General features: G+C 40.9%; 1 long non-coding RNA gene across 1 annotated transcript in view; it reads left to right on the top strand.

Moving 5' to 3' along the window:
• Positions 1–13,477, top strand: part of LOC106724471 — a 14,885-nt gene that overhangs the window by 940 nt on the left and 468 nt on the right. The gene's annotated exons all lie outside the window — the stretch shown is intronic.

The raw sequence follows: 13,477 nt of genomic DNA, 5'->3' as shown, positions 1-13,477 counted from the left end.
CCAGGAAACTAGGGAAGACCTGTTGGAAATAAACCCCTGTCTCTTTAATGCACCCGCGCGCGCGCGCGTACACACACACACACACACACACACACACACACACACACACACACACGCTACCGCTGTCAAAAAGCGGGCTTCACTCTGGCGTGGGATACTTTCAGTTTTTACGTAAAATGTACAGCAACAGCACCCCCTGCGATTGGAAAGTTTATTCGGAAACGTGCCTACAAAGTCCCCCGGCGTCTCCCGCCTCCCAGCCTCCCTGCCGGCCTGCGCCACCCTGTAGCCTGGGCCGCGGAGACCGCGCTGCAATTGCAGATCCGGAAGGGCAGGGGGGCGAGGGAAGGGACTGCAGCCCGAGGGGGGCGCGGAGCGTGCTGGGTGCAGGCGGGCCACCGTGGCCCGCGAGACTCCGAGCTGCAGGTGGACGTGCGTGAGTGTGTGTCTGCAGAGCGAGGAGCCTCCTTCCGTCTCCTGCAAGCAGCTCCACAGCCCCTCGTGGCTTCTCTTTCCCCTCTTCAGTCTAAGGGACTTGGTTTTCGTAAACTCGCCCACCCGGCAGGGGGCTTTATTATTTTAAGCAAGGGCCTGGGCTGGCACGGGCGCGCCCACCTCCCAGCCGTGCCGGCGAGCGGCTGTTTATTCATGTGTTGTCTTAGTAAAGTTTCAAACCTATTGGAAAATGACTGGCTTGCCTAGCTCAGCGAAGCTTCGGGTTCCTGTAAGGAAGAAAAAGGAGTTTTGACGCGCAACATTAGGAGAGATGTGGGCTGGACTGCATTTGTGTAAACGTGGTTTGTTGTTTCTCTCCAGTTTGGCGGGGGGTGGGAGGGGGGGACTCAAATCCTGTTTAAGAAGCAGGAAGATTCACTTTCAGTAAAGCTCTGTAGCGTGTACGTTACACCATTTCCCCTTTTTCATGAGTTCTTCAGAGCAGGTCAGCATCTCTCTGCCACTACTATTTTTTTTTTGTCGAGTTAAACTTAGAGCAACCAAAAGAATGTCCTTGCAGGGTGGGGGAGGCGGGGAGGAGCGAGGCTAAGAGAAGAATAGTTCGAAGGAGGGGAGGAGAGGGAAGAAGAACGTGCCACTGGGAGGCCTTTGAATAATAAAGTAAATAAAAGTCCCTTCAGGTAACAATAGGGAGTCAGATTCTTTCGGGACCGAGCCTTTCGAATTTAAATATTTTCCCCATCCATCCATAAAGGTCCACATATAGAGAAGGTATATCAATGGGCGAGTGTGTTGTGGAAATATATATGTATGATTTATATATAATGGTGTGTATAAAGCTTTTCAGGGGTTGGCTGCAGTGTAAAAAGTAATGACTTTATTACCTCTGAAAGGTTGTGTGGTTCACATTTAACAGTCTTCAGAATTATAATTCATTACACAGTTGTGTGCTCTCTACAACCGGGACCCTATCAGGGCCGCTATCTGTGGTTATTTCCAATAAATAACTGGCAACATTTTATTGATTTTCTTTTTAAAAAGAAAACATAGGAAATTAAGCACTTAGTTACAAGTAGGTCTGCTAGTCTGCTATGTTATTGCACTTGCTTCAGATTCTAGGGGGGTTCCTTCCTAAACCACATCTTAAAACATACATTAAAAACCCAGTTTTGCAGCTGCTTTCCCTGGGTGCCAATGGAGAGGTAAGCAGTGACATTTCCACCATTAACATATATTTAATTTTACCATCATAAAATACCCAGAGTGAAATAGAAACTGCCCTCCACTCCCGCCCCTCCCCCAGCCTGATTTCACCCAGTCCAGAAACCCAGAACTGTGTGTAGGCATTTGGTCCCTTCTGGTCCCGGACCCCAAGTCAAGTACCTCGGGCTCGCCCTAACGAGTGATGCCCCCTCCCTTATTGTGGCTGGATGGCTGGATGCTCGCTAAAGCGCCCAAAAGGGGGGGAGGGGGAGGGTTTGTCTGATTGCTTAAAGACATAAAGATGTGTTGTTTTAAGAGGTTTTAAAATATTACATAAGTATTGATTAATGATGCAGGTGGTTTTGTAGAGAGGTGAAAGGTCACTTTAAACGAGCACACTTGGATACACAAGAAGCATATTTACCTTTCCAAAAGTGGCTTTTAGAAAGTAATAAATTATGACTACGTTAAAATTATTTTCTGACCGTTCAGTTAACTTCATTTGGAGCTGCAGAACCTTTGCTGATTCCACCAAGGGGGTAATACCATGATGCAGGTGGTTTTGTAGAGAGGTGAAAGGTCACTTTAAACGAGCACACTTGGATACACAAGAAGCATATTTACCTTTCCAAAAGTGGCTTTTAGAAAGTAATAAATTATGACTACGTTAAAATTATTTTCTGACCGTTCAGTTAACTTCATTTGGAGCTGCAGTACCTTTGCTGATTCCACTAAGGGGATAATACCCTCCGTGGGCTCTTTCCCAAACCTTTGGTGACGACATGGCGTGTAAACTCCAGGCCAGCAGACGACCCCTCCCCTCCCCTCCGCCCCCTTTTTATCTTGCCTGCGGAGGAGACTCCCCAGGACTTCCTGCAGTATATATTCTGCCTCTGATCTCCCTACTTAATAGCCAAGTCCTGGTTTATGCTTTATAATGTGTTGACAAGTTTTCTAACAGACTTTCTGAAATAATGCACATATATTCACGTCGGTTAGAAACCCACCGTATTTTTAGAGTCGAGTAGATCTATACCCTAATGCAGTGAGAGAGTGTAAATCATAGAGGATTTCATAGTCCTTTCAGTAGTTTTCGGTATGAAGTATGAGCCGCGTGGCCTCCAGACGTAACCTTTTAGAAAAAAAAGACAGTGCTTTTATTTTATGGTGTAAAGTGCTTTTAGCTCCAGGGCTCTGAACGTGAACGTGGTCAACAAACAGCTCCAAGAGGGAGACTTAATACAGTCCCAGCCCTCGTGCCATGGATCGCCTGGCGCGGGAGACTCCCGCTCAGGCTGAGCCAGAGAAGGAAGGGTTAAAAGGTCTGTCTCGATGGAAACTACAAGATTAAAATAAAATATTCACTGCCTGCCTTTAGGGGGAAATACCTTTATAGACTTAAAGATAAATAAATGAATGGCTGAATGAATAGTTAAAAATACTATCGATCCCACCTTGCTTTTCACTATTTTTCCCCCCTAAAGGCAGGTCAGAAAATAGAGAATGGGCAGTCATCGTCATAAAAATGAAACTTAGGTACAGATTCTACACTTAGCTTAGGTTTGCATTTGGGGGTTCTTGCGGGTGGGAGTGCTAGGATGTTGTTAGGACAAAGGAAAACTAATTGAAATGAGAAAGGGGGATGGGGGGAAGGAGGTGGGCTTTATGTGGGCACCCTAAATTGAAAGGTGAGCAGAAGGGCCACATTTCTTCCTCCTCTACTTCCAGTGTGATCCAGAGTCTGGGACCTAAGGAGGCCCCTGGGGGGCAGTGTCTGCAACTTCTACAAAGGCACAGACTTCCCCCAGGGAGATTCCTGGGGCAACACTTAGTCTGGTATTTCTCCAGAGGCTCCCTGGGCCTTTGACTGGCTGGCAGGCAGGCCACCTCACATACCTGGATGAACCTATCCAAAAAATAAGAGAAGGGAGGGAGGGAGGGAGGAATCAAAAAGCTGAATCTGCTCTAAATAAGCCTATACTTGCCTCCAGACTGGGCAGCTGCGTGCTGAGTCAATAATGTGTAGGGAGAGGGGAGCAGTAGTCTCACCACTTAAGAGGCCCCTTTTAAGACAACAAGGAGTTCTGTTTAGAACACTGCTAGGTGAAATAGTCAACTCCCTAACATTGACTTCAAACACACACAGCTGCGGGGCAATGAAGCCAGACCAATGTACTGAGTTAGAGATGTCTTCATGCAATACTCAGCACATAGTAGATGCTCAATAAATGGTTTTTGAGTGAACAGTGAATAAATCCTATCACTTCATAAATGAAACCAAGGTAACCATCCAAACTCCATTAGTCGCCCCCCCACCCCAAACTAATAAGGCTTTGATCAGGCAACCCTATTAAGAGTGCATCTCAGCCTGAAAGTAATTCCCACCAAGGATGGTGAGACTTAAAGAAATTTAATCCCAAATATCAGAGCAGCTGAACAATTAAGAATACAGTGCAAGATATTGTCATCAAATAGTATCAAAACTCAGTATCAAAAGATCCATTTTTCTTTAACATTGCTTTTTTAGATATGTACAAATCTGGTTACCCAAATGAGAATACTTCCAAAGGAAAAAAATACAGTAAGAACAAACAAAAAATATCTCAAATTTCAGTCTCTGTGAACCCCCCTCCATGAATCTTTTGCCTTTAACAAGGGAATAATTTTTAATACCTGTTTTTTCACACCTAATATTAAAAACAAGCTTCACCAATTTCCCTCTTTGGGGGGAGGGGTAAACAAAAAGAAAAGTAACACAACGCGTGCACGCGCACACACACACACACACACATCTGGTCTGACACTTTGTACAGTAAGTTTCAGTCCAATGTGATTTAAAACAATGTGAGTTAAAAACCTCTTAAAATTTGGGTTTTTAATGGAAACGCTGACAGACTCTTAATTATAGCAGCCCTGCCAGACACTGCTATAATGAAATAGTTGTGCTTTCATTACTATAGAGGCACTATAGTTAAGGGTCTGTCAGTGTTTCTATTATAAACCCCAAGTTTAAGAGGTTTATAACTTAAGCTATTTAAATGGCACTGGGTGGAATTCAAGTTATCAGTCCAGATGTGAAGTTGTTTTATAAAAAACAGAATAACAGCTGAGGAAGGTGAACTCTCTCTCTCTCTCTCTCTCTATCTCTATCTCTATCTCTCCCTCTCTCCCCCTTCCTCCTATCCTCACTCCCTTTCTAAGAAAATTTCACAGAAATGAATTTTAGTTGTTTCAGATGGTCTTTTAGTCAATTGCTAGCTATGATTTCACTGTCTAAAAAGAAATTTTATAGGCAGTTAGTCCTTTATTTGGACAAGTATTCTTTGCCTTTATTATACATTTTATTATCCTGTAAAAGATATATATGAAAAAATATATTAAAATATATATACAGAGAGAGACATAGAGAAACAACTAAAAATCAAGATATAAGTTAAGAAATGTTGCAGCCTCATATACATACACAGAGGTATACATTTTGTATTACATTCTGAAGAAAAGGAACAATAAGACACCTCAGATCATCTCTATCTTGTCTACTTACAGTATGGTAAAAATGAAAGAAGTATTAACATCTTATTTCAGAAATAAGATGTTAGCTTTCCTGGTACCACTTGGTTTGTTCAGAAAGCTACAGCTAACATGGTGCAGTCTGCATTGAACCACCCGAGGACTATACACAAACACTCTGTATTTCTCTGCCTGACTTTGATTGTTGACAGATTGATCAAGAATTTACCTTGGGTTATCTGATGGACTAGGTTTTTTGAAATATGTTCTATTAACCTGGTCTACCACCACCATAATAGGTAAGTAATGTTTGTTAGTAATGATATGGCTGAAACTAATTCTATCGTAAGGAAAACAGGATGGTGATGGTGATGATGGTGATGGTAGTTTCTCTAGTTAATAAGTCCATCAGAAGGGAGTAGAAATAGGATGAAGATGAAGGTAAAAGGCTCAAACCCTGAGTTCTCCAACTCTTCTTGCATTAGAAAAGTTTTTCCATAAAGCTCAGGTGGTAGATGAGCTAAGATGGTGTTTTCACATATATGTAGCTCTTTGTCCCTCCCACACACACACACACACCAAGATGTGGCATTGGCTAGGTTTTGTGACCAGGCCCTAAAGTCACTGACTTCAGACAGAAAGACCCACCAAGAACTGTGCAGCAACCATGTCTGCACTTGGAAACTTTTTCACTTCCAAAGAAAAGCAGTTCTTTTCTCTGTCCTCTGACTGGAATCAAACCACCAAATCAGGCCATCAGGTTACCATACGGCCTTGATAATTCTCACTGCACAATAGCTTTGGTTGGTCTCCTCTGGAATTGGCTGGCAAAGGAGAAGCAGTCACCAAAACAAGTCACCAGGCTCAAGTTCCTTCTCTGCCAGTTTCTCATAAACCCCACAACTATCTAGGCCCGCGACCACTCCAGATGTGTGCCAACCATTCCCAGAGAACACTGAATAGCTGGGACTATTCTGGTTCCTTTTCCAGAAATTAAGACACTTTTTTTTCTCCTGATAGTTAATCATCAGTATTTTTTTTTCCTGCCAAATTTAGCAAAGGTAACTCTTGTGGTAGAAAATGCCTATTTCTAGTTCATCTTTCTTTGGCAGCATGGTAGTGGATAAATCTCTCTAGCCTCCCACTCCTGGTTGTATACAATTTTCCTGTTTTCTCTCTCTTTCTGTTAAAAAAAAAAAAGAGTCCCTTGCACAGGTCAGCTCTCTAAGCCTCCAGGTTCCTATAAAATAAAGAATCTGGTCCTAAGGATTGTTATTCTTTCTTTCTTTATGGAGCACTGCACTGAGCAGACATGAGACGTGGCTCCTGCTCTTGGATGGCTTTTATTTTTAAGGCACTAAGATACACATACACAGGCACAAGCCTTTATGTCACATAAAGTTCACGAGTCACACATGCCAAAGCCATACAGATAGATGCACACTATTATCCCCGCTCTATACAACCCTGGCTTCACATTGCTGATTGTAAGCCTTTAGCAAGGACCTATTTGAAGGCATACAGCTCTGGTGACTTCTAACAACAGATTTTTACTTTCTAGAGCAGCGGTTCTCAACCTGTGGGTCGCGACCCCTTTGGCGGTCGAACGACCCTTTCACAGGGGTCACCTAAGACCATCCTGCTTATCAGATATTTACATTACGATTCAGAACAGTAGCAACATTACAGTTATGAAGTAGCAACGAAAATAATTTTATGGTTGGGTCACAACATGAGGAACTGTATTTAAAGGGCCAGAAGGTTGAGAACCACTGTTCTAGAGAAAGAGCTTGATTGGCCAGAAATTAGAATAGTAAATTAATGAGGTTTGGTCATGGATATCTGTGGTAATCTATTTGGGTTGGGCTTTTGTTTTTTCATTTTTATGACATTATTCAATAGCTTAACTAGTTACTTTTGAGAAATGAGCTTTCTGTACTACATTTGTTTTGTAGACAATATTATAGACTGCTTCTAACAAGCATGTGTGAATGTATCATTTTTTAAATGGCAGTGTCTCGCCTCCCTAACACATAGTAGGCATTTAATACATTTGTCGAATCAAAGAATGAATTTCACAAGTGTATTTTCAGTTGCTGCTGCAGATGAACAACACACAGGTATTTGTGTCTGCTTACTAATAAATTAAATATGCATATACAGTAGTAGAAAATTATTTCACTTCTTTAAATAGTTAACTGTGGGTCATTTGTACTGCTATCTAACCTAAACATTATAAACTGCAAGCCCATTTGCGTCAGGTGGAAACAATTGCATGTTTTTCTGTGTATATGTTATATAATAACTTTTGTCATAAAAGCCACTGCATGGCTCAAGTCCTGGGTTGTCATTGCTTACAGGGTAGAGCCTCTGTCCTTTTTCATCTTTTTCCTCTCTCAGTACAGAGTAGGGCCCTAGGAAATGTCTGGCACCTGAATAAAGGCTTACAAAGTAGATCATTTAGATTCCCAGAAACTTCAAATTCCTATATACCATAGATAAAGTGTTATTTTTATTGTTCTCAATTCTCAGATTTTGAAGTGCAATAAAATATTTATACAGCCAAAATCCAGGCACCGAGTAACTCTGAGAGATTAATTCTGGAGTCTGATTCTCCAGATACTATCTTCTTTAAATATCAAAGCCTGTTCTAGCTGGTTCTAATATGAAAGAGGCAAGGCTCACAGAGCCTTATATTGGCAACTGCCCCCTACCCATCCTCAAACAGTGATTTTTATGGCCTTGCTCAGGGAGCCAGGGAAATATCAGTATGTGCTCTTCAAATATAACGGGGAAAGAATGATGACCCTCTCTTCTCAAAATACTCAATCTTGAACTCCTAGCTTAATTAGTAGGAGAATTTTTCAAATAAACTCGGTTTTTGACAGTAAACATATGGGGGGAGTATGTAAATTAATTATTTGAATATTATGCACATAAAGGGGTTTTGCTAAAGATTTTAGATCTTTTGGATGTGTTGATTTAAAGGTTCTAAAAAGTTATAAGTATACTCATTTTAAAACACATGCTTTCAGGAAGTTAACTCTCCTTAATGGGAACTTGCAACTCTGAATTTTTTTTCTTTTATCTTAGCATAAATAAATCAGACTGAAAAGCAGCCTCAAACCAAAAAGGAACTACTTTTAAAAAAATTATATGATTTTAACTTTAGTAACATCTTTAGCATTCCAAGCTGGATTATTTTAATTCCACTGATCTTCGCATTTAAAGGTTTCAATCTCTTGAAATTAATGTGACAAAGAGAAAATTTTAAATACTGAGCTCAGCCTTGTGTTTTCAGCTATTTTACCCTCAGTAAGATTGACATGATATCTGGTTTGTAGAAATGTTCCAAACCAATCCATTTCTGACAGTGGTAAAAAGTTGATATTCATTGCTTTCAATGTTTAAGTATTCTAAACGGAAGAAGCTTTTCACTGTAGGAGCAGAAAGAGGCAACAAAGCCCCTGATGTAATGTCAGATGGTATCTTTTCTTCACTTTTTAGGGACCAGAGATTGACCAGCAGCAAGGAAAGAAATATTAATGTTGAAATATATATATTTAACATAACAGCAAATGCCCAAACATTATGGGCAAACTTGCACTGAAATAATAAGATGATGGCAGTAATTATTTTAATGAGAATTTCCCTAGTCAGAATAACAAACAGAGATACCGCCTAATGTTACACTGAAAGGAACTACCTAAGTACACATACTGTTGCAGTGACTAATGTGTGATCAGAGAATCCTTCTGCTTTGCAATTTGGGCATTTATGTCACCGCGTGTTATTGATAGCACATATTATTTTTACTACATGGTGTCTTTATTGTGTAAAAACTGCATGAAAAATTATTTTCACCCCCTTGGTTTTGATCGGCATTTCCATAGAAGGATGGGAGACAGAGAAGGCTGTGTATTTGGAATTCCACCATCAGTAAGGATGTTTGCTGATGACTGCCGATAACAGTTCTGCAAGCACTGTACACCGGCCTTTTAAGAAGGAAGGAAATTACGTACAGCAAACTTGCGATAAAATAAGGACGAGGTTCTGATGAAGATACACGGAAAATGAACGACTCAGAATTAAAGCTTCAGTCTCCACATTCCTGTGTTCGAGTATTGCCAACGGGAGCGTATATGAAATCTCTCACTGAACTGAAACCCTGATAAAACGTCACATTAACTGCACCTTGGTCCTGAGGTGGAGATAAGATTAGATTTTTCTAGGTGTAATTTCAATTACGATGCTTACTTTGGTGGGATGCTTTTCAAGAGAGCAAGCAGAGGAACAGAAACCTGGCATCCAGAACCAAACGAGCTGGAGTGTCTGGCCCAGGTCCAGTTTCCACAAAGAAGGTCAAAAAGGGCTGAAAGAAAAGGTGTATCAGAGGTATCCTTGGAACTCAGAGCCAATAAAAATGAAACTATTCTCTTCTGAGACCTAATTAACTTTTATATCCAAAGCTACACTGCACATTTGTTCATTGCTTATGACTAGGACTAAAAAAATAGACGTGCCATGGAACTAGGCTTTTAAATGATCTATTGGATGGCTTTGCTATGCCTGTAAGGAATTTTCTGTTCTTTAAAGGCATTCATTCAATGAATAAGCAAGCCTATGCTAATTTTTTCTCAAAATGTTAAGTATTTTCCTGTATCTATTTTCAAGGAATCAGAGACTTGGACCCTGAAACTTCCAAAATATTCCCTTCAAATCCTAAAACAAAAACAAGACAAAAAATGTTCCAGAAACACATTTCATGCTAGAGGCTTTGCAAGGATTAGTCTCCTATTAGAGTCACTGTTCCTAGATGATCCTTTTTCATGTTTTAAAGGAGAATATATATTTTTCTGTTACCTTTCCTGACTGTAAAGCAATCACAGGAACCTGCAGGAGGCACCATAAATATGCAAATTTCTGAGAGATAACTGTTTTCAGTGGTTATGCCTCCAAGTAGCCCGGGAAACAGGAGAGCCTGAGCTTCCTCCTTCCAAGTAATTCGTATGTTGGTAGTGCCCCCTGCTGCAATCACAGGTTGTCCAAGAAAGGGAGAATAAAATTGGGAAGCATTTAGATCTGGTTAATATGTGAAATAAATGCCCGCTGCCCCTGCTCCAGGAACAGCCATTCCTGGGTTCAGAGTTCCTCCTGTCAGTTACAGATTCACTGTAAATAAATCCCTCAGCCTAAAATTTGGAAGATTTGCTTTTATCCCTAAACCTTTAAATATGCAGTTTACATAGATACGGATTTTATTTCTAAAAAACAAAAACAAACAACACCAAAAAACACTACATCACACCAAGATTCAAAACAGCATTTTTAAAGAATGAAAAATTCTAAGGATTTTCTAGGGTTATCTAAGGATAATAAATTCTCAGTTAGAGGAATAGCATGCTATACGAGGACATTAAGACTGGGAGGGAAAAGTTAAAGTGTTAACAGCGTGTAGAGCTATTACTCAATTTTAAATGGGCTTATTTATTAAAGGAAAATTTTGTGGGCCATTAGCTCATCGTGTGGACTGGACAGTTTGATATTCAAAAATAAAATGAAATAAAATAAATAAATGAAACAACCAAGTTAGGAACATTGGAAAGCTGATTGCCGTAGCTCTATAGTCACTCTATTACAGATTTCCATATTAAGACTTGGAGAAAGGGGTGGTAGGGGAGAATAACACACGAGATACAATTCAGACCTGTGCCGGTCTATTGGATACATCATATGCATTTTTAAATTGCCTGAATATATATTCACATGACAGAATCTAATGGATTTAGAAGGAGCCCTTGCTCTTGATCAAATCATAAAAACTGTTATAAACTTGTCCATCACATCAGATCCCATACACTTCTATTAAGATTGTTTTTTGTCTTGCTTAAATACTGGAGTTGGAACAGATAAAGGGAATTACATCTTAAAAAAACAACAACAACTCAGGTATTAGAAACTCTAGCTAGAGCCATCAAGGTAAGTAAGCCTTGATGACATAGATACTCAACTTTTTCTGTTAAATCCACCTCAGTCTTCCAATGCCCAAGCCCCCAAGTGTTGCAATTTTCTAACATCAGTTTCAGAAATCTAAGCTCTCCCCTAGTGTAAACCCCTCACAGTGGTTATGTACTGGAGTTTGAATTTCAACTTAGCTCTGTACCTCATTTCCATATTCAGATCTTCACAGCTAGAGCAAAGTAGAGGACTGAGGAAATTACCTCTATAATTTCAGCAATGAGCCTGCCTTATCTGCATCATCCAGGAATCTTGTACCCTGTCTTTTAGAGCCCTGACCTGGGTGCCTGTGAGGAGAGAGTGGGAGAGGAACGGGTGGATATTAGCTACCAGGCAGAAATAATTAGAAATAGATCTTGATATTAAAGGTATCCATCTTTTCCTTACTGGAAACTTAAACAAGCTCCCATGACTCGATGGGATGAGGAGCATTGTTAAGCCTCTGCTCTGGGTTTTATTGCCACCGAAGGTGAACTGTTGGGAAAAGAAAACCAGTGCACAAAGCAGCAGTAGGGAATCGAAGCTCCTCTCTACCAGAGCCCCTGCCATATATGTTCTGTCACTCACCTTCTAGTCACTCAGTGCAACCATTCCATCTATTGAATCAAGAGACTGTTTGATCTTATCTGCATCTGTGAGCTGACTGTCAACCTGCTTAGGCTGCATATTAAATCATCTATAGTAGCTGTATCAAGCTGGGATGATCTGTTAATTCTAAATTTATTAACCCTTGGAGTGCAGTCATCATGTTTAATCTAGTGTGGCCCGCATTTATTTTACAAGACTAAATCCTTCTTGAAGATATGGCTGTGCTGTAGGTTAAAAACAGCTAATGTGGGTTTCATTATGATAACTGGGGGAGGGGGGATGCGGGGGGGGGGGAGAGACTGTCTGAAAAATACTAGTGTGGCTACCCCAACAGGCGATGTCTGTCCTATCCCAGGTACTCTCCTAGGCTGGGATTTGCCTGTGAGACATTTTCTCCAGAAATACTTCTATCTCCAAAAAGAATGTAAGTGGAAAAAGAGGAGGGTGAAGAAGAGGGAGAGGAGGAAGACCTCTGACAGATTTCCATTTGCAGTGGTCCAACGCCAGAAAGATTGCTTTCCATAGCAGAGTCAACCTCGAAAGTAATGCCTGAGGAATAAATTTCCAAAGGCACACACCTGGTGGAAGATGCTAACCAAGTTCCTTAAGTAGTGAGTCGAACTTCTTGATCAATAAGGGTGACCTATGTCTAGATTGAATGATTTCTTCTACACACATTCCCCCCTCCACACCAAAGAAGAATTCCAAGGTTGTCCTGCTTTAAAAAAAAAAAAAAAAAAAAAAAGGCGGGGATGATGTTCATTTAATATGTTAATCTGGTCTTGAGACAAAAAAATAAAATAAAAGATACCCATCTCTGCTACTTGCTTATTACTGATGTTATCAACATATTCATCGCTTTTCTTTCAGACACAAACTGCTAGGCATGCTCCCTTTTTGGGTAACCACGTGCCTGATATCTCTCTAATGTAGCCTAATAACAATTTTAGCATTCAGATGAAGCGATTTCATTCTGTGACTGCCTTTTCTATTAGATTTGATTTTGAGAAGCCCCAGTGGGTGCCTTCGAGGCAGAGATCTATCTGTGAGGCTGCTACCGACTCAATAGCAGCCTGGGCTAACCTTGACCTTTCCCGGGACCCCGCTCCATCTGGTGCCAGCCTGCTTTCCACCCCCACCCCCCTCCTTTCTTGCTTCATAGTCAACATTGATCAAGGCAGAACGGAGCGCCTCGTCTCCTGGAAGGGCTGGGCAGGCTCAGGAGGACAGCACATTTCAGTATATGGAAATGATCAAGCTTCTTATGCAATCATAAATCTACATAGGAGGCTTGTGATTTGATATTTCATTCACCTCCAAAGATTTTTTTTCCTCCCTCCCAACAGGGATTTATAAGCTCTGTAAGAACTCCCGGACAACGGCTTTCCCCAACACCTGGAAATTATCAAGCTTGCTGCTTGCTGAATGATGCTAACAGCTCTAATGCTGCAAATTCATTTTTTAACAACTCACTGGCTTTTATCTCGGATTTGTGTGTGCGTGTGTGTGCGCACGCACACACACCTTTCTTTAAGAAAAATCTACCCAAGCAATGGGTAGTATCAAAGACACCAAAATCAAATCTGACTTAAATATCCTGCATCTCCACGCCCATCCCCATTATGTGTTTGTAGAGTGATTTCTCTATTTCTGTATATTCTGTCCCCTTTCTGAATGGTTTAAGGGGGGGGGGAATAAAGAA

This window comes from Myotis brandtii, unplaced genomic scaffold (assembly GCF_000412655.1).
Source record: "Myotis brandtii unplaced genomic scaffold, ASM41265v1 scaffold84, whole genome shotgun sequence".
NCBI lineage: Eukaryota > Metazoa > Chordata > Mammalia > Chiroptera > Vespertilionidae > Myotis > Myotis brandtii.
Note: the sequence above shows the minus strand (reverse complement) of the source record. Positions and strands in the feature narration are given on the sequence as shown.